The sequence below is a fragment of the Sciurus carolinensis genome, chromosome 2, assembly GCF_902686445.1.
Source record: "Sciurus carolinensis chromosome 2, mSciCar1.2, whole genome shotgun sequence".
Taxonomy (NCBI): Eukaryota; Metazoa; Chordata; class Mammalia; order Rodentia; family Sciuridae; genus Sciurus; species Sciurus carolinensis.
The window spans coordinates 155,066,329-155,088,891 of NC_062214.1; the positions used below are offsets into that span (position 1 = coordinate 155,066,329).

The following is a 22,563-nucleotide window of genomic DNA, read 5'->3' on the forward strand; positions in this document are numbered from 1 at the left end:
ACTATTCAGGAGACTGTGGCAGGAGGATTGTAAGTTCGAGCCCCAGCTTAGGCAACATGTGAGACCCTAGCCCCACCAGAAACATAAAGGAAGAAAATGAATGAGAAACAAGAAAGGCAGATGGTTCCAAAATCTCCAAAATGCTCGAAAGATTTTTTGTGGGTTCGAAAAAGGCTAAAACCCCCAACATACTTTAGGGTCATCATTCCTTGCCAAAGTTTAGACCATTTCCATAGACAAATTCCATGATGCTAGAGTTAGTAAAGTTCATGAGGAACAGGGTTTTCTTGAGAGTTTTGTTTTACAATTAACCTTGCTCTGGGATATATCCTTTCAGAAAAATCCAGGAAACCCCATATGGGACCCAAAGGTTTATAATGGGTTATTTTATGCTTTAATCATCTCCTGGGGTCATTAAGACATTTGTAGGATGGGGATGTGACTTAGTGATAGAGTACTTGTCTAGTATGCATGAGACCCTGAGTTCAATCTCCAACACTAAAAAAAAAAAAAAAAAAAAAAAAAAAATTATTAGTTAGCTTTTCATTACCACAATAAAACATATGAAACAAGCTAACTTCATAAAAAAAGAGATTTATTTCCCCCACAGTTCCAGAGGTTCAAGGGCAAGACTCAGTTGTGTCACGGTGTGGCAGGTGGTAGTGGCAGGAATTGTGTGTGGAAGCAAGTGATCACATCTCGAGACAGAAAACCAGAGAATCTCTTGTGGAAACTACCAAGAGTCACATGAAAACTACCCTAATCTCTTTGCCGGAGCAGCACCCTCAGTTGACCTAAAGACCTCCTACTAGGCTCCACCTCTCAAAGGTCCTACGCCATCTCCTACAATAACATTGGGGACTAAACTTCTAACATGAAATTCTGGGGGACCACCACACCTAAACCAGAGCAGCGAGAATCATAAGGCTGATTGGCATTTTAGATATTCAGTTTTAGAGTATAAACAATGAAGAGCATGGCTCTGGAGACAGGCAAGTTAGCTTTAAAGACCAGCTCTCCCAATAACTAGGTGAAGCCATAGATAAGTTACTGGACTCTAAATGAGTTTGTTGTGAGGGAATCATAAGGAATAAGACCTTAGACATATTATTTTAATGTAAAATCTAAGTGTGTACATCCCTTCATAGTCTTTTTACATAGGACTGTGGCCTTTTCTTTGAGACTAGGGTCCCTAAAAGGTAACTATTTCCTGAATAAAGCACACCCTTAAATGGGTTATCATCTCTGACTTCTTTAAAATAAAGTGGAAAATTGGAGATATTTGCAAAAAACAATCCCAGCACAAAAGCCTCTCTAGATTCTGGTTTTTCTTTTTATAACTCAGCTTATTGTTTTCTCACACACTGAATTCAATAGGAGATTTTTCGGCCAAAAAAAACTGCATTTATATTTGTAAAGCATTTAAGCAAGTTTTCATGCATTAAAACTAATTTCATGTAAAACTGGACGTATTTATAACTCATACATTATTGTTTCTGTAATCCTTTTCAAAATCATTCACAATAAGTACACCTGGCATAAACAGGCTTGGGAACAAATCCAGTGGACTCTTAGTTCACTTGCAGGTAGCAGAAAGGCTCAAGTAAATTATGGTCCTGGAGGAGGTGGTGAGCCATGAGCACAGGAAGAAGTTTAATGGGAGAGCACTGGTTGGCCAAACAATTTGGCTAAGTGAAGATGAGTTTAGCCAGCTTCTTAGGTGGTGGTGCAGATTCATGGAAGAATGAATGGGAAGCACTTCCCAGTAGGAGGTGTTCGACAAGAGACAGCGCCTATTGGTGTTGATGCTGTACTTGTTCATAGTTAGAGGAGCTTTTCCCACCAGCCCAGGCTCTGCAGTAAACTATGGGGGGAAGCCCCATGACAAAGCTATTCTAATATGCTTAATTAAACCAAGTTACTTTGATTCAACTCTATAAAGACCCAGCATCCCACAAATTTTAGAATCCCCTTAAGGATGGTTTCAGGGATATATCTTACTAAATGCCTTAACATGGGTCAGATTTAAAAAAGAAAGAATAAAGAACGAGTTAAAATTGGTTAATGTTGCTTCTTTTGTGATCCATTACGAACAGAAATAACTTTTAAATGAATAATAAGATTATTCAAATTTATTAAAATGATCTTTAAATAACAGAATAAGACTTATGAGAGATAAGTTAGTCTATGCATATAGATACAGGCCATGAAAGTTCCAAGAGTGCAGAGCATTTGGAAGAAAAATAATGTGTCCTAGTAAAGAGGACAGGGGATTAATAAATTCACTCCCCTTCTACCTCTGTGTGATCTAAAACTCTTGGGGACTCCTACTCCTTTATTTTTTTATTTTTATTTTTTAAAATATTTTTTGGTTGTAGATGGACACAATACCTTTATTTTATTTAATTTATTTATATGTGGTGCTGAGGATCCAACCCAGTGCCTCACACATGCGAGGCAAGTGCTGTACCCCTGAGTTACAACCCCAGCCCAGCTCCTGCTACTTTATGAAGGCATGGAGTTGAATTATACTTAAGGATCATTCTGTTTCCAGGGTACTGGAAAAATTTCCAGTTCTATTGGGGGTGGGGAGGAAAGTGAGTGAAGTGGGTGGGCCAAAGGCAGGAAGAGATATCCCTCCACCTGCTATGGTTAGCATTAACTGCATGTTCAGTGAAAATTTGGTATGATTTTGGTCTCTTTCACTTTAAAAAGAATTTGAATGCCAGTAACTCCTACCTGGAAGATGGCAACCGGTGTGTGATGGACTGGGTCATATGGGGACACTACTTTTCACTTTGCCTTTTGAAGTGAGTACCATGCCATGGCCATGCATTACATATATTTTTTTTTTAAAGAAAAGAAAAAATATATATATCATGAAGACATTAGTGAAGAAAGAGGAGGAAAAAGAAGGTATCCTAAAGGAAAAGACAATGATTTAGCCTTGAGTAATAGTGCTAAATAAGGAACAACTTAATAATTTAGAAATACATTAAAGTTTATTCATAGAAAAGGCACTAGTATGTGTTTTTAGTCTCTACCAAGACTGGCAAGAGATATGGGTAAAGACCTTAGTGGCAATGAAGTTCTGGAGCAAAATACAATTAAAAACTGGATTCTCTTAAAGTAAAAACCAAAATGAGAGGCTTACGAGGGACAGTCACCTGTTGCCCAGATCACAGTCCACCTGAAAACCATTCTTGTTCTGAGCTCGTGGCTTCATATGATGGGATTCTTTGGGAGGAAAAGTGGGCTGCTTGAAACTTCTTGGTTTTAAGAGATTCGATAAATAAGAGATTCGATAAATATTCTGGTCTGCTTGTGTGCCACCAGCTCAGATGTTTCCACAGTGGAGGAGGGACATGAACTTTCAAGCTATCTCAAAAACTACCAACCATTTTGAATGCGACAACTACAAAACAACTTTTCTATATCAAGTCAAAATAAAATTCGATGAGTGTCCCTCAGTTGCAGTTTGCCAAAAAAAGAAACTGTGGGTGGCATCAGTAGATCGCTAGGGCACCCCGCGCTGCTCAGCCTGGAAATTCAGCTTCCTTAGAAGAAAAGGGCTGACTGGAGGGTAAGTGTTAGGAAACTGAGGGCACCCTCCTTAGCTGTCATTAGGGTCATTATGAAGCAGGGGACAGAAGCACACACAATAGAGATGTTTCATTTTACATAGTGAGTATGCTTCTCCAGAGTTTCCTGAAACCGCCTTTTTTGGAATCAAATTATTTTCCCATTAACTAAAACTGCAAATCCAGGTATGAACACTTTAGTTGCTAATTAATCTTCACTGGCCGTCATTCTTTAAATCTGAGATGCAGGTCCTCAGTTCCTGAGGTTCTCTATCAAATTAGTAATCTGTAAAGTATTTAAAATAACAAATACGGAGACGATTTCTGCAGATGGCTGTTTTTGCAGTATGTATAACGGTCTTCTCTGTGTGTTGGGATTATTTAGGTGACTTTCATTTTGTTGTTTTTAACTAGTCCCTTTTATTATGAAGCTGGATGGGTGGGGCAGGTGGTAGCTCTAACCCCTCCTCAGCTGTGCTTGTAAAGGCAGAGAATGCTGTCTTCCCAAATTAGGCAGGAGCTCGAGAGAAATGGTACCCAGAAGAAAGGCTGACAGGAGGCCTTGGCTGTAGTACGGCCTAGGCCTGGGTCTGCATCCACTGGGTGTAGTGGGAGAATGAGAATGCTCAAGACTGCAGTGTGCTTGGAAATTGGGAGAATTTTGGTGGAGTCATTAGGCCATTGGGAACTAGACTGTGAGAAAAGGCATTGTTCACAACCATTTATCATTATTGAAGAAATTATTTTGTGCCTACAATATTGTCACTGACTCTGCTCAACTTAGCAGCACAATCTTTTTTGACAGTAGAGTGGATTTTGAAATATATATACATGGAATATAACATTCAAATTAGAATTCCAATCTTGTCGTTGTACATGATGTGGAGTTACACTGGTCGTGTATTCACATATAAGGATAGGAAAGTTATGCCTGATTCATTCTACTGTCTTTCCTCTTCCTCTTCCCTTCCCTTCATTTCCCATTCTCGAATCCAATGAACTTCTATTCTTCCTCTCCCTACCCTCCCTTGTTGTGGGTTAGCATCCACATACCAGAGAGAACATATGGCCTTTGTGGGAGTTGGTTTATTTCCATTTGCTGGCAAATGCCATAATTTCATTCTTCTTTATGGCTGAGTAACATTCCTTTGTGTGTGTGTGTGTGTGTGTGTGTGTGTGTGTGTGCGCGTATTGCATTTTCTTTATCCAATCATCTGTTGAAGGGTATCTATGTTGGTTTCATAGTTTAACTATTGTGAGTTGAGCTGCTATAAACATTGATGTGGCTGCATCACTGTAGTATACTGATTTTAAGTCCTTTGAGTATGAACCCAGGAGTGGAATAGCTGGGTCAAATGGTGGTTCCATTCTAAGTTTTCTAAGGAATCTCCATACTGCTTTCCAGGGTGGTTGCACCAATTTGCAGTCCCACCAGCAACATATGAGTGAGTCTTTTTCCTCACACCCTTGTCAATGTTTATTATTACTTATATTCTTGATATCTGTCATTCTAGCAACACAATCTTAACACTTCAACTGAACATTACACATAAGTATTAACTTAAAAGTCAGAGTTCATTACAAATACAATAAAGGCATCTTTGGATAAAAATGGCCACATTTGTACCTTTGTTTGCTCTTGACAATGCAGCTCCAAATTCATCAGGAATCACAAAGCATTATTTGTTAAACTTCAAATCTGAAAGCTCTTGATTCCCAGAGTGTCTTTCCTTTGGGCACAGAGCTCACAAAGTGACTGAGGCCAGTCACTCTCTAAAAGTGAACCTGAGCTGCAGATCCTAATATCAAGGTGGGCACCATTGCATTGCTCATTGTTAGTCAGGATCAAGTATTGTCAATACCAGGAGAAAGTGGAAGTCTGGTGAATGAAGACACATTGATTGATGGTTTTCTTTTCAATCTATGACGTTGTGGAAAAAATCTAAAGCTTTTTATGGTCACAGTTCTTCACCAGTTTTCTGTTGGTGATCTTGCTGTCTCTCTGGTTAAAGACAGCTGTATAATTTTTGCTTCTGGAATTATTCTCTTGCTCCTGTTCCCCTAGCCACTCAATCTGTATGCAGTTCAGAGAGCAGGCTAATGATGGGGTATTGGAGAAGCAGTTGCCCAGAGAAAAGCTCTCCACGTGCTAGACTGAGATAGCTCAACGCTGGGGTCACACTCGTGACCAGTCCCCACTCACATCTATGTGTCAGCATGCCAGCCGCCTTCCATTCTTGGCAGTTTCATGAACAAACTTTTTAGAAAAGTCAGCACCAAGAATAAATGTTTTTTCTTAAAGAACAGAACAATTAAAGAGTTTCACATCAACTTCTTGGGTCTTCAGTGGCCAAGAGAAGAGATTTATTCCTAACCTTACCCATGGCTTTGGGGTTTTGCCTGCCTTTTGGATAACTTGGGAGCAAGGAGCTTATACACCTGGGTGGACTTTGTTTTTCATTTGTTCTTTTTAAATATACATGGCAGTAGAGTGTACTTTGATATATTATACATACATGAAGTACAACTTTTAGGATCCCATTCTTGTGGTTGTATGTGATGTGGAGTTTCACTGGTCATGTGTTCACACATGAGCACAGGAAAGTTATGTGCAATTCATTTCACTGTCTTTCCTATTGCCATCCTCCACTTCCCTTCATTCCCCTTTCTCTAATTCAGTGAACTTCTATTCTTCCCTCCCCTCCCCCTTATTGTGTGTTAGCATCTGCAGAGAGAACATTAGGCCTTTGGTTTCAGGGATTGGCTTATTTCACTTAGCACAATATTCTTCACTTCCACCCATTTACCAGCAAATGCCATAATTTCATTCTTCTTTATGGCTGAGTAATTTGTGTTGACTCTTAAACTGGTACAGCTCCAGGGAGAAGGGCTGCTGGGGTTCCTCCATCAGGAGGCTGATTTGGGCTGCAGGTCAGTTTTTTCAACTCCACTTTATCATATTGGGTAAATAGTTTAACTTCTGGATATAATCCCTGTGAGACCACTCTGTCACTTTAGATGACATGGACAGAGGGAAATGAAGCATTTGCTGGGGGTAGTTCCCTTGAGAATGAGGACTTTACAAACAGCCTTCCCCTCTGCTCCTCCCTCTTTTAGATCAATCAGCTTAGATTTAGACCCTTGGAATCATCCAGATTGGTAGAGATTTGAATGGGCCGTTTGGGGGGAACGCCTCATATTTAAACCATAACATTTGCTGAACTTCAAATCTGAGCACTCTTGATTCACAGAGTGACTTTCCTTTGGGTTTGACACTGACAGTGTGATTGAGGCCTGTTAATCATATTGGCTGTGCTTACTGAGCTATTCAGAACTCTAAAATCTGCTTGATTCCAAGACTTATCTTCAACATAAGGAATCAAAAGAATCCCAACACCAAGTATGACTCCTTGGAACTGGTAAAATTTCTACCTCAAACAAGTCTGTGGTGGTCATGGGGGTCTTGTAGGGAGCCAGACCCCTAAGCCCATGACCAAGCAGAGTGGAGGTCTTTCTTCTGCTCAAAACTGAGTCTCACTTTGCAGAATTGCTCCAACTTGGATCCATGACTCCCAAATCTAGCAGTGACAGTGACCCCATTTCTAGGATTGAAGGAAAAATTGAGACAAATGACCCCACCCTACTCCACATCTCCTTCATTGTTAGACCCCTGTTCATCAGGAACATGTGCTGCTGGCACATATTTGGCAGGGTCACTAATACAATGGATAGCAAAATCAGAGTGTCCAAAGGTCTCAGGCCATATATCAAGTTACAGTTCAGGGCACAGGCTTTGAAGTCAGACCTACCTGGGGTTAAGTTCCTAGTTCTACTGATTAATAGTTACGTGATCTTGGAGAAAGGCCTTTAACCTCTCTTGGCCTTGGTTTTCTCAATTTAAAATAATAATAAGGGTAATAATATGGGTAATAAGTGCTACCCATATGTGGTTGTGAAAAATCCTCTTTGAGTCTAAATACAATCTTTGATATCATTCTTGGAAACTTTTATCCTCCTATTCTAATCTGTACCAGTTACCTTCAAACTAGCCCTCCCAGTTTCAAAATGTGCTTCTTCAGTTCTAGGAAACTTTCTTGAAGTTTAAAAAGAATTTTCCTCATTAATTTCCTCTCTTCTCTCTTTCAGGTACCCTTTAATTCAGATAACAGCTCTTCTCTGATGATAGTTTAATTTCCTTAACTTTTCCTGTTTTCTTTCTTTCTTTTTCTTGTTTCTCTCCCCCCACCCCCATCTCTCTCTTCTCATTCTACTTTGTTATTTTCTTCTTTTCTGGGTGATTCCTATCACTGAATCTTCCAAGCTTGCTTTAATTTTAAATCACTGCTATCATATTTTCAAATCTAAGAGTTCTTGTTCTGTTCTTGTTTCATGAATGCAAAATCTTTTCTAACCTCTCTGAACATATTACATTTTATTTTTAAAGTTTTCTTCTCCCAAAATTGTTCATGTTTCCTTGGAGTTTCTTTTTCTATTTGTGCTGGACTCCATCTCAAGAAAGAGGTAGTCCTCAGTTATCTGTTGATTCTTGGTTTTTCCTTAATTTAAAGGGAAAACACTAGATCCTGTATGTACATATTTCACCATAAGAAGACTAGGCTAGGAACCTAGCCTGGCTGGGTTCTGGGGGGATGTTCATGTATATCTCCATGTATAATTCTTTTTCATGAACTGGCCCATTTTCCCTTGAGGAATCCTGTGACGTCCTCCTGGTTGCCAGGGGTCTATGGACTGTTAGGAGAAAAGTGCTAAGATGACAGTTGTTTGATGATGTAGGGTAATGGGTAGAATCTATGGGTCTCCATGTACATCAGACATACTTTCTGTCCTTTTTGCCCCAACCTACTTTTGGCCCTTCCATGCCTCCCCTACCATCAGAGTTCCCTGACCCCTGAGTCCTAATCTTCTGGAGAGTTCTCTAGCATTTTTGTCATGCTTCTCCTAGTTAGACATACGTATCACCTTTATTTGGTCTACTGAGTCAATTCTCCCATGCCCTTCTGTTTTCCAGCTTACATTTTTGTTGATTTCAGTGACCTGCTGATAATCTGTATCTTTTATCATCTTCTCCTGCATTCTTTGCTCTTGTGGGTTTATGTTCTTGCTATCATGTCAGTGTTCCTAGAAGGAACAGAGAAAAAAATCTGTATAAATTAGCAGTCTATTTTAATTGGTTTACTTGTTTATTATCTATTTCCCCCATGATAGTAAAAATTACAAGAGGTCAGGAGAGAGCAAGAGGTCTTTTTCACTATAGTATTTCTATTGTCCACACTGGCTGGCAGTGTTGTAGGTGTTGAAGACATGCTTGTTGAATGAATTAAGTGAGTGAACGTATGCATAAAAAATGAATGTGTGGAGATCTCTTTCTATAGAGAAATAATATCTTATCTGTAATTGTTTCAATCTTTGAAACTTAGCTAGTGAAACCAAACTTTATACTACTTGGAGTCTTTGATTTTAAATGGATATAGATCTGTCTTTTTTTATAGAAAATCTGTAGTGGGGGGGGGGTGTCTGAAATCTCTTCACTTTCTTTAAAGTTCCCTGTTTTAACTCGCGCTTTTCCTGATAGCCATCTTTCCCCCGTAGCTCCCATTATTGATGGGTTGTGGCCTGTTTCTAATAGTTAAAGGTCTATTGCATTTGGAAGGTAAGAGAGTGCCTGAAGATCACATGGCCAGTAGAAGCAGACCTAGAACAAGAACTCGGGTCTCATTTGTAATGGTGCCTGCAGCACATTGCCAATCCTCAGTTTCCATCACCTTATCTAGAAACTAGTCTGGGAGAATAAAAAGTCATTTAAATGACCACTGAGGTTTTTTCAGACTCTAAGATGACATTCTGCTTAGTTATAAAGTTCTAGTAAACAACAAAGAACCATCTTTAAGACTGAGATCTTCAAACAGTGACATCTCTGTGACAATGCCCAGGATTTTCAAATGACAGAGTGATCACTTCATTAGATATAGAATTTGGTAGGTAAATGATGGCTTCTGGTGGTCTATATATAGACTTCCCAGGTATAAACCTTTTATATTATTTCATAATATAAAATCACAGAATTGAGTACATCCAACCCAAATTGAGTGATAAGATCAACTAGAATAGAGAAGAATGTCTTCCATGGGTAGGAACTTTGACTGAAGAAGGTGTTGCTTCCTCCAATCCACAAACAGTACTCGACTTCACAATAGTGATGCGCAGTCTCTCTGATGAGTTTGGCAAAAATGGGAGGATCCCATTATGTGTCTTCAGTGGTAAATGGCTAGATGGTGGTGAACCACTGATATAGGAAGGACAGACACTGAGAGTCCCCAGACATGGGAAGTCCCAGGTCAGTGTTAAAATTGTTTCTTGGAAAGCCCTGATGCATATAGTTGTCTTTCGTAGGTCTACCTTTTGATGTATTCGATTACACTGCTTAAATAAGCTGTTGTACAAATGTGTAGGCCTCATTGGGTCTTGCAGTATATAACTCTTGTGTCAAATGAGGGATTATCCACTTTAGACCACAAACCTTTTTTTCTAATCCTCTTTTCAATGATATTGATATGAAAACTAATGACCATTGATATGATATGAACCAGGAAGGGCAAAAACATAGGACTCTAGTCTTAGCTTCAATATCAGCCTTTTTGAATGCCTTGGGCAATTGAGATCTTTAAGTTCTTAACAGACAAAATGGCCAGGAAGGGTGAATTATATGATACTCATTCTATTTTTAAAGTTCCTTCCTGCTTGAAAGTTCTAGAATTTTGAGATACCTTAGGAGTAAATAAATGAGGGGAATAAATTACAACATTACATCTTGTCTTCTGAAAACAATGTTCTTGGTAGAAGAGTTCAAGAAATGTAGCACCATCATTAAAATTCCATCAGGACTAACTCCATTGGGCACATAATCAACATCAACAGCATCTATTTTTCAATAAAATCTTGGCATTGCTCACCACCAATTTTCTTGAGGACTTGACTCAAGAATAGAAAGCTCTATCCCAACCCCATCTGGAACCTGGTGAGGCACAGTATTTATTTCAGGGAACCATTCTCCAAGCCCAACTTTTCCTGTAGGGAAACTTTGTTGTAATCTTCATGTTTTTTAAGAGGGGGCAGAGTTTGGGTTGTTTCTCTTAAGTCTATTGCTCCTCCAATATTTAATTTAAAATAAAAAGATCTTGGTTTGGCTTTTTTTATGTAGATATTGCCTATCTCTGCCCTCAACACCCACACAAGACCAGAACCATGACCTTTGTGAGCCATTTGGGAAAAGCCCAAATGGAAAAGAGGTGCTTTCCATGTGGCAAAGCAGGTGATTTCTGACTCAATTATAGGGAATCTTCATGCTACCCAGAGCCATGGATTTTGAACAGTTGCATGAAAAAGTCAACTTTCAGCCAGAGAAACAGTATGAGCATTTACCGCAGAAGCAATGGAGAAAAGGTGTTTTGATTTTCATCCAGTGGTACAGTTATTCCAAAAAGCAGGACCAGGATTCAGAGAGGCATCTTGGCCCTGGTGCACTGCCACTTCCTCAGAAACTCTCATCAGTTCTTGAGATGCTGTAGAAAATTAATTGAGGCTGGGGATATAGCTCAGTTGGTAAAGTACTTGCCTCGCAAGCATAAGGCCCTGGGTTCAATCCCCAGCACCGCAAAAAAAAAAAAAAAAAAAAAAAGAATTACTTTGAAAATTAATCGAAATAGAAATCACCTAAAATTCTTGCTGCCTTCAGTAATTCTTCACCTTTATGCAAAGTGTTACTTAGCATATTAACACCACCTCAAGGCTCCTAGCTGCCGTGTGTTTGAAAATGATAGAAGACGATGGCATCATACATGATAAGAAATGCTGTTTTCATCTATGCATCCCTGTCTCTTACGGATACTTTTTGGCATCTGAAGCCCTAGTCACTGGTGGAATGCCCTATGCATAGAGAGCGCACTGTAGAATGAGTGAATAAAGAAGGAAGTTAGCTTAAACTTTTTTCCCAGAAGGTAACAATTATTATTTTTCCATTTCAAAAAGCATCTTCTCTTACGTCATCTTAGTAGCCTTCATCATCACCCTTCCTAGTGCTCAGCATATTTCCAGAACAGGGTAGATGCTCAGCAAATATTGTGTGCGTGTGTGTGTGTGTGTATTCTTACATGGATAGTTGCATAGATGATTGGATCATGTAGGGAGCACCCATGTCATGTGATCCTCATGGCAACACTGGGAGGTAGGGAGAATAGGTGTTACCATTGTTCTGTTCTCTAGATGAGTATGCTAACGACCTGAGAAGCTGGTGGACTTGCTCAGGATTTTAGATATTGATTATGCAGTACCAAGGTCAATAGTTTAAGCCCGAAGTTCTTTTTTACATGAGAAGCAGTGCTGCATTCAACTTAAGAACACAGGCTTGCAAGTCAGAGAACCTTGGGTTTTAAACACTGACTCTTGCCACTTCTTTGCTCTCAGATCTTGGATAAGTCTCTTACTTGCTTTGCACCTCAGCTTCCAATCTGTGAAATGGGTTCAGGAAGAGGCTAATGATAGTGCCTACTCATATAGTTAAGTGAGGATCAATGGAACACTGTCTAGACATATTTAGTGGAGTACCTGACACACAAATAGCATGGCACGTGGTATCTGATGCTCTTATTCTCTTTGCACTGGGGGACATGACAGTATTTTATCCCCAGTCCAAGGCAGGTAAGAAGGAAACAGACACCCTTTGATGTGATCCTGAATGTGGAGGAGAAATTAGACCATTGGGACTAGCCAGCGGCGGGAGGGATGATACAATTCAGTGCATTCCCTTCTCCGGAATCTAGCCCTCAGTGAGCAGCTGGCTACAATTACACTTTGGCTGGACACTCTATTGGTGTTACAGGCAGACTTTTAAAAATATGGAGAAATAAATACTGTGGGTAAATTCACATCTTGTCCAAATAAGCTGAGGTGTAAAAGAGAATCACACTCTACGAATATGCTAATAGCATCGTAGAAGATAGGCTTTGGGAAGGGTTGAGAGATCATCCACTGGGTCATGATGGCTTATTCAACATTGCACCCTCAGTTTTTAGAGACCGGCACATGGTGGATGTTCAATCATATCTAGTTACAAATGAATTCATCTACTCCAACCCTTTATTTTGCATAGGAGGAACCCAATGTCACCTAACCTTGTAATAGGTTCTCAGCTTGAATTTCTTAATAAAATGGAGGCACTTAGATAAATCTTCAGTAAGGATCTCAGTCTATCAGTATTGCTTACAAATGCCAGGACAAAGAGAAGTTCTCATGAGGAATTCTGAGTACTGACATTTAGTGGAAAAGGAAGTGATTCATATGCCCTGGCCCTTGCAAATATAGACATGAACTGTGAACTTAAAATATTCAGGTAAGGGAAGGCCAAGTTGAGTCAGAATGGGGGAAGAAGACTGAATCAGGTAGAGAAAAGTTTGTCAATAAAGGTGAGAATTCTGAAAGAGCAAGGTGAACATTCTCTTTGGTATGACAGACCAGAGTGGAAATTTCATCTCTTGTAAATCTGTGAAACACTAGCAAGTGATCAGAGAGGTTTTTCCCTGCCAGTGGAATACACTGAAAATGCTGCATTGATATCATTAGATTAACTCGTTCTTGGAATTTATTTTTCCATTAGCAGTGTTGGTTTATATTGGGTTATTCTTACTCTGACAACCACTAATGTTTCCTTAGCACTTTAAAAATTGCAAAACACATTAGTATACATTAAGTGATTTGACTCTTTCCCCCCAAATCCTATGGTTTTGCCTTTGACAGCTACTAACAGAGAAAAGAGGCACAAAAGGGACATATGAATTCTAACTCAGACTCCAAAGTCTTCTCACTTTAGCGGGCTGCTATGGTTTTGGTTGATATCTACCTCAATATCAACAGAACAAATATCAAGCTGGCAAGTCAATGCTTGGGTATGTAGTCAGTGTGTCGTTTTTTGTTTTTTGTTTTTTTATTTTTACATTCAAATATTTAAATTTATTGCAATATTTTACAATGACTATAGAAATGTTACAAGTGAAGCAAGCATCTAAAAACGAAATTACCTTTATTGTTAATCATTGGAATTGCGAAAGAGAAAGAAAGGCACAACAATTTCCTACCACAGTTGGAGATATTACAGACCAGGAAACAAGAAGCAAATGTCTGGAATTGATGGTATAAGAAACTTTTGATTAAACGGTAAAGTGAAAAATTCTGGTTTAGAAAAAAACAAGATTAACATAGGTCACAGAAAGCAGAGAGAGTCTCGTAGAACACGTGGTCCAGGAGCACTCTCCAAAGAGACCTCTAAAATACACTCCTGATTTCTTCTGGAATTAATTTCTCCTTCTAGTATTGCTTTCTCTTTGGTTTGATTCTTTGGTTTGAGTTTTGAACTCATGATATCTCAGAGTTATTTTTTTCCCCTACAGTTTCTGTTTTTATCTTTGGTGCCACTTTCAAAAACTCCATCTCATAATGTTCTGGTATTGATTTATTTTTGTTTTAGAACACAGAAGATTTTTTTCCTTAAAGGAAGGGGAGGGAGAGGATAAGAATAGGAAAGAGAGTAGAATAAGTCTAACAATTTTCCTATGTACATATATGAAAATACCTAAGTAAATCTCACCATGTGGCCACCCACAAGAATGGGGTCCTAATTAGAATAAGATATATCCCATGCTTGTATAATTTTGTCAAAATGGATTCTGTGTCATATATAACTAAGAATAACCTATAAATTTTTTTAAACTCAGGGACCTGTTTAAGAGAATATCTTGTAATTTGTCAAATAGGTCAATTATAATTTTTTTGTGTGTGTGATTCCACTGCCTCTAAACAAGGTTGGAATTTAAGCTATATTGTTCTTAGAAGAAAATAAATGGGCTTTGGCACCTGAAAAAAAATCTACATTTTTACTTATAACATATGTAAACATACACAAACTATGTATCCTTATCTATAAAATGGGAATGATTATGCCAACTTTTTGAAGTATTATGAAAACCAAATAGAAAAGAAAACATGTTTTATAAATTGTAGCTTTTTTTTTTTTTGGCAATGCTGGGGATTGAACCTAGGGCCTTCCACATGTTAAATAAATTCTCTAGCACCAAGATACACCCCTGTTTTAGTCAATTTTTTCCCTGCTGTGACTAAATGATCTGACCAGCACAATTGTAGAGGAGGAAAGGTTTATTTGAGGGCTCACGATTTTAGAGGTCCTAGTCCATAGAAGGCCGGCTCCATTCCTTGGGGCTCAAGGTGAGAAAGAACATCATGGTGGAAGAGTGTGGCAGAGGGAAGCAGCTCACAACATCAGGAAGCAGAGAGAGACTCCACTCTCCAAATACAAAATATATACCCCAAAGCATCGCCTCCAATCTCCTCCAGTCACACCCTACCACTTCAGTTAATGCCATCAGGAATTAATTTACTGATTGGGTTAAGATTCTTACAGCTCAATCATTTCTCCTCTGAACCTTCCTGTATTGTCTCACATGTGAGCTTTTGGGGGGATACCTCATATCCAAACCATATTTTTGCTATTTTTTTCAACTTTAGAGGTAGCTATTGACATTGGAGAACAAGATCTTCTAACTATGTTCTAAAACATAAAAACGGTTGGTGCACCTTAACCTTGAACATGAATACAAATTTGAGTCTTTTTAAAATGCAGATCCTGAATCAATAGATCTGGGAAAGACCTAGGAATCAGCTTTTCTAACAACTAACAAGATCCAAGATGATACCAATGCTGCCAGCCCCATGGATCCAGAACCCCTACACACACTTTTTTTTTTTTTTTTTGGCCAGGGGGTGGGGGCATGTTAATCAGTTATTGCTATTCTCTCACCAGCCCAATTTCCAGACTAGGAAAATGCGTTCTGAGGTTTTTGCAGCTGATTCACTCTCAGAAAGGACCTTCACTCTCTGCTTGCTTAGCAAGAGTAAAAATGGCCACAAAGAGGCAGGCACTACTGTCCAGGAATCAAAACAGTTGTCTTAGAATTCTCTGGAAATTTCTTCCCAGGTGTCATTTGGATTTGAAAACTGGTACCAAAATGTTTTGTTTTGTTTTTCTGAGGAGCAAGGAAAATGTGATAAATCCTTGGGTGGAAGAGCCTACACAGAAGTTTTTATGTGAACCCAAGCAAACAAAATAGTGGTTGGTGGAAGAAGCAGTGATTTGAGCTTTGTTTTTTAAAACGTCTTAAAAAGTAAATAAGATGCTCGTTCTTTGGCAGCATGTTATCAAGAACAGGCAAACCAGCAGCTGACCCTGGGAGGTTTAGAACACTGAGGATGTGGACAGAGTTTGAGGGGAATACTGAGGCAGGAAGAAAGCCTAACACAGTGGTTCTCAACCCTGATTATCCACTAAAGCCAACCAAATGCATCTAAAATACAAATGTTTTGACCCCCTGATCAAGTTCTGATTCTCAGTGACTTGGTCTGGGACAGGGTTGGGCATCAAGATTTTTTTTTAAAGGTTCCAAGGGGATTAAGTGTTCAGGTAAATTTGAGGACCACTGGCTTAAAAATGTGGTTAGTCACAGGAAGAGAGGTGAGATGAAGAATTTGTATCAATATAAACATATGACTGACTCTCCTTGTTGACAATAGTTATGTTCTATAAAGGTGCTGTGAGCATTGAATCAGCAAACACTGAAAAATTGCTCCTAGGGGAAGTATAGGGTTAGGTTCCTTTGAGTGTTTGGTCATACATATTTGTTAACCAATGTATAGAAATTTTTTGTATGTTCATTTAAAGATGTTTATTTAGCACATATTATTGATTCATTGAACACACAATAACAGCACGCTAACACGGCTAAACAACACTCATCAGGCCTTCCCAGCCTTGCTTCATATAGGAATATGAGGCAGCACCGCACTCTCCGTGGGGGCCATTTTAAACGGTGAAACCACTCACAAAAAGTGAAAAATGGGGAAAACGTGGTACTCAGTGGACCACAGAAGGACATTGGCTTATAATATAAGACGAAGCAAGAAGGCAGAGCATCCCCTAGTCCACTTCAGCTTGGAACCTGTGGGTAGATGACTCAGATTTTTTGCTGCTGTGTTCATGTCTGTGAATGACCATGGAAAGTGCTGCCAGTGTTGATTTGAGGGTCTGCATAGATTTTAGTAATTAGGTGAATTCAACAATGTGGAATCCATGAATAACGAGTATAGAAGACACGTGATACACACATCTTCACAGTTTGCAGGTGAGGGGGGCTGAGCAGTAGACAAGAAGCAAAGGGAGCCCCAGACCTCTGGATCAGAGCTGGTATCCAGGCTCAGCTCAGTCCTCCTGCTCTCCTGCACAGCCTACTGCTGTCAAGGTTTGAAGGCTACAGACAGCCTTCTCCATCTCAAACCAAATAAGAAGTGAAAGCCGGTCAATTTCTGCCTTTGAACTGCAATAGTCCTGGGTACCCAGTTGTGCCAGTCACCTTGAGTTTGCCATGACTCTGGAAGTCTTTTATTCCAGGACTGATTTATAATACCCAAGTAGATGTGTTGAAAGCAATTACATAAACACTGTTTCTCTAGGGTCGGAAAGAACAGTACAATTTAAATGAAAAAATGCTGCGTGGAGTCAAAAATTCAAGTCATTGTGTGTAATTACCAACCACAGTAAATCAATTATAGAAACACAGTACTGATTCCATCCTGTCCCAACACCCACAGGGTCAGGTTGTGATGGTTTCGAATTCAGGAAGAGGATGAAGGTGAAGTGAAATTGGGAATTGGGATGCGCGAAACCTCGATAACTTGTCTGGGAATCACTTGGTGATTCAATCAAATGTAATCAAGAAGCCAGGAGAACCTAAACCATCCAATTTCTCCTAATTAACAGCAAAAAAAAAAAAAAAAAAAAAAAATCATCTAATTAGCAGAGTGAGCTCAAATTGTGGGTTTTTTTTTTTGAATGGTCATTTGTGTGTTATTGTTACATTTGACATTTAGATTGAATGCTTTAATGAAAACAAGAACCAATTCCCTAATCAGTAAATTGCCCTGTAGCTGCCTTGCTGAGAATCTCGCATCCTTATTCCTCTATCGAGAAGCTAAGTTAAGAATTAGAACAACATAATACATTCCTAATTATTTATAATCCGTCTCCACACACTGGAAAGAAAAAAAAATAGGTTTGATCAAGGCAAAGTTAAGTGTTTCAGGCTCAGAAAAATCCTGGTACCAGTCATGCATTTGGTTGCTGAGTGGAACCCTGTTGGCAGCAGGATCTAGGCATCCTCAAGTGATGGCCGTCCTTGCCTGGTAAGTGCCATTGCCTGTAAGAGCTGCCTTTTCCTGTTCTCTGGGAACCTTTAAACTCCGGTGGCAGTGAAGACCTTGCCTGTGGGTCGGCTCAAGACAGGAGCTTGTAGACAAGGTTTTAAAGTATCATTTGTTAGCTGACTCCTTTTAAGCAATTGACCCACTTCTCCTCTTAACAAGCGTTGCTGGTGATGTCAAGGTGTAAAAGGATATCCTGATGATTTGTTCAGTGACTCTGGCCATGGCCTTGGGACCGATGCTCTGAGAGGCTCTTGGTGTCTCACTCATGAAATCCTGGCTATTTTCAGTTTCAACCCTGGATTGCCTTGCTGGTCCCCACACTCAGTAGCAGCCTGGGAGCTGTGAAGCACGGGTGGCTGTTGCATTACGTAGACCCAAGAAGCACCTCCTGGACAGGCACGTGAGCTGATGGAGACGCAGTCACGATTTGAGAGTTCTCTTTTGAGAAAGGGGTGGGAGGGAAGCTTGGTCATCAAACATCTTGCTCCCTGTGCTTCTTGATTATCTTTCTTCCCTAAACACAATGACTGCAGCATATTTTACAGATACTTTGGAAAACTTAAAAGGAAACACTGCTTAAATCTACTCTGGCCACTTGTTTATCTTCATTGTTTTCTTGATGTCATAAAAATAATCAAATTCTTCAGATGTATCTGGGCATCTCTTTACTCTCTGTGTGGATAGAAATTCGTGAACAAACCTAAGGATTAAATACACATAGGTATGAAAAGAAACAATGCAGAAAAACTAGGAGTTCACCCAGTGTTCAGGAGATTTGGAAATGGCTGGGTTGATCCCATAGTCCCTAGAGTTGTCTTAAACATCGGCTTTAGTGATATCAAAATACTTCCATAGTTGATGTCATTGCTTTTGATAAAATGGAATGAGAGGATTTGAGCAGTTTTCTTTTAGGACCCCCTGATTTGAAACTAAAATTGTGAAAATCTACTGATTTCTATAAAATGTATTTATTGGCTTCTCGCCCAGCTTATTTCATAAATAATGACTCTGTAAAGTCAAATAGCAGTTATCTAAAATAGATTTTCTACTGGATGACACCCAGTTTTGCCATTATAGAAACTGACAAAAGAGGACAAATGAAATATACCAAAGATTAATGCAGTAATAAAAGTCTGCTAGAAACATTCTAATTTATTTCTTAAAAACCCAAATGTTTAAGTGATAACGTGAAGGCAAAAACATATATCTTTGCTCTGCCCAAAGGCTGAGCCGTCTGGAGGTAATAAGAGCTGACACCAGTGACAAGAACTCACACTATTGGAAAGATTTCTCCAGGAGCTCCCCCTTCATTGGGATGCTTTTGTTTCAATATCATGTAAAAAGGAGATTAAACGGGGAAAGAGAGATTTAGTCGGAAGTACTTGCCAATCTTCTTGTGATGTTCTTTGTAGCTTTCTCTTCTTCCAAAGTATCTGGTTGGTTGGTTTGGTTTGGTTCAGTTCAGTTTGGTTTGGTCTGCATAGGCAAGTGGACACCTTCTCTTCACAGAAAGCATGCGGCTTCTTCCTTGGGCCTGTCAGGAACATCCCATCCACCAACCACATCTCTGCTTTGTAGCATGTTCCCTCTTCTTCCCCCAGGCTGAAGCTTGTTTGGGGGAATCATCTTCTGGTGTCCAGATGTTTGAAGCAATGGTTTTCCAAACTTTTGGACAAGAAGCAGAGAGCAAGCATGCAGAGTTGAGGCTTTTAACCTTCCGGAGTTGCTTTTAATCTATTTCCCAAAGCAGTGATGGCAGAGCATGTAAATTTTAACCTTAGTAATTAATTCTCCCCTCTTCCCCTCCCCCCACTTACACAGATCTGTTTGTGATCAGAAATGTGACTGGTGGGGTTTTTTGTTGTTCGTTTTTTTGGTTTTGGTTTTTTTGTTTTTCTGTTTTTTGTTTTTTTGCATGATGTCACTGACCAAATACTCTGGTTTTGTATTTTTCAAAATGTATTCTTGCAATACTATTAATCTTTTCTTCCCCAAAGATTCCCACCACAGGGTCTCAGATTACTGGTTGTGGCACCACAAAACCACCCAAAGAAGAGGAATCCAGGGTCTAATGTCACTTCATCACTGAGCATTGCTTAAGATGTTGGCTTTTTTTTTTTTTTAAACAAATGCCTGGACTTATTCATATAAGTACTGTTAGCGAACTTCATTCTTTCAATTGAAAGCTTCTAATAGTAATTTTTAGAGGCTCTGAAGTGAGTGTCCTCAGAAGAAATTTATGGGATGAAACTTGAATAATGTTCAGTAAGCAGGCCTCAAACCTAAAGGTGGACAGAGACACACACCCCACTCCCGAGTCCTTTGAAACAATAACTTTTTGGAGCTGGCAGTAGGCTGAGCTTTTCTCTTTTAATTTGACAAATATCAAACCATCTCCTATAGCAAAACTTAAAGAATTATATGCCACGAGTCCTCAAATTGATGTTTTCAGCAAAAGTTCTACTGATACGTCTAAATTTCTTTTGGAAGCAAATCTAGAGGTACACCATTAGCAACATATAAGTAAGTGTTCTTCCTGCCCTGCTTTGTCATGAGTCCACGGAGGCATAGCACACGTCTCCTGAGTCATAGAAAGGAATCCTAAGTTACTATTTTAAAATAATATGCAAATTCTTGGTCTCCTCATTCTACCATTTCAAATCCCTATAATAGAATGACTTATTTTTACAAAGTCTAGTCGTGCCAGCTATTGGATTGAATTCTATCATGTGAGCATCTAGAAATTTGAAATTTTAAGAAAGCATATTTTTTCTTTTGTGAGAAAAGCAAGTTCCTGAATTTAAAATGTAGATGCTAATAAGATTCAAGTTGCAAACCCTCTTACATAGCTGGACTCAGAGGGCAGGATGAGAACACAAAATCCAGCCTTGGTCTGGGAACACAGTATTATGGTCTGGTATAAGAGGACCATATTAGGTATGTGGGAATATCTGATGCCTTTCTTCAAAAGGAAGTCAAATTCCTAACAGCTCCAGCAGTCTGAATACTTGAATCTAGAACAGAATACCAAGCCTAGAAATAGGTGGAAACACATAGTGGTAACAAAGAGATAGAGCTTGACTTGGAGCAGATAGTGTAACTGGGAAAGGTACAAACACATGACTTCCTGAGTCTACCGGGGTTGCCCAGGGACACATCTTAACAAAGATAGAACAAAGCAACAATCATCTCTGTCAAGTGAGAGTGCTCTAGACCAATAGTACATAGGATCCAGGTGAGTTGATAACTAATATCTAAAAATTGGGCCTCTATTAAAACAACAATTGTACTTCAAATCTGTTGATCCCCACTCCCCCAAAACAGACAAAAAATATTCGTGCACTCAGCATAGATCTTTTTAGTTCATATTGTTTCCCTTGTATTAATTCCAATATTGTCTATGTACACAAAAAATTCATTCATAATACAGTATTTCATCCACTAACAATGCTTGGTGTACATAGTAATTTTGGGGTCTTTCTACTACCCAGGGACTCACAGTTCATTTTAGAAATTACTAAATTATATTATCTTGCAGGAGACTTCAATCTCTAAAATGTTAAGAATCTATGCTCATAACAATAATTTTTAAAGCACAAATTGCATTTATCAGAGAAGTATTCAGTGTATCTTTGAAAGGTCTCTGTTAATATTAGTTAGAATAAAGTTTTGGTGTAAGAGTCAGGCTGACTGCTTTTGTGGATCACTTCTCCCCTTGACAGTGAACCTGACAATGAACCAGGGAAATAGTTGATCCAGTATCCCAAAACTTCCTTTATCCATGAACCCTATTATTTCTCATATTAGAGGGAAAAAAAAGTAATTCTATTTCATTTTCTCCAAGGAGTACTAAAAAGCCTAGAAAACCTCTGTCTGAATCTTATCTCAATAACTAAAAATCAAGGTGAAGTCAAAGTTAGTCAAAGGAAATGAGGAAAAAACCTGAATTCTAGGCTTTCAAGAAAATAAAGAATCCAGAGCTAGAAATCATATTTTTCCCTAAAAAGTCATCAAAAAGGGTCTCATTAGAGAAGCTGGTACACTAAAAAGAAATCATAAGGTTTAGAGGAGGTCTTAAGAAGCTGGCTGGCCCTGAGAGATCTGGCCAAGTTTATTGCCAAATTATAAGACCCTCTGTTCTTCCACCACACTGCTCAACTGCTGTAGTAAGGTTATTTTTAGCTGCTTTTTAAATATTTCAACTGAACTTATTCAATACTTACTTTTGGGTCACTTAAAGTTATGAATGTTCCCAAAATTATAGCATCCTATTGATGTGTGTGCACATACCTACATATACACTGTATACAGACCTGAAATTTCTTTGGAGATTGTTTTAAACTTGTAAGCAACATTGAATCTGTACTATACACAATACTAAGTTTTTGTTCCCAGGGGTTCAAGGGCAAAGCAGACACCATTTTGCTCCCCTGAGCAATTTTTAATATAACAAATTCATCCTGAAATATGCTGCCCCCGACCCACACTTGTAAAGTCACAAGTGCAGAATAAATTGAGGACCTCAATTCTGCTGAACTTACCAATTTCTGATCTATATGGAGATTTTTTTAAAAGAGTACTTAATTCCTCAGCATTTGGAGGTACTTTGGGGGGGTGGCTTTGGTCTGAAGGAGGTATTCGC

General features: G+C 39.0%; 1 protein-coding gene across 2 annotated transcripts in view; it reads left to right on the forward strand.

The window, feature by feature from the left end:
- The window catches only part of Samd4a (sterile alpha motif domain containing 4A), a 208,910-nt gene that overhangs the window by 131,375 nt on the left and 54,972 nt on the right, over nt 1-22,563 (forward strand). The gene's annotated exons all lie outside the window — the stretch shown is intronic.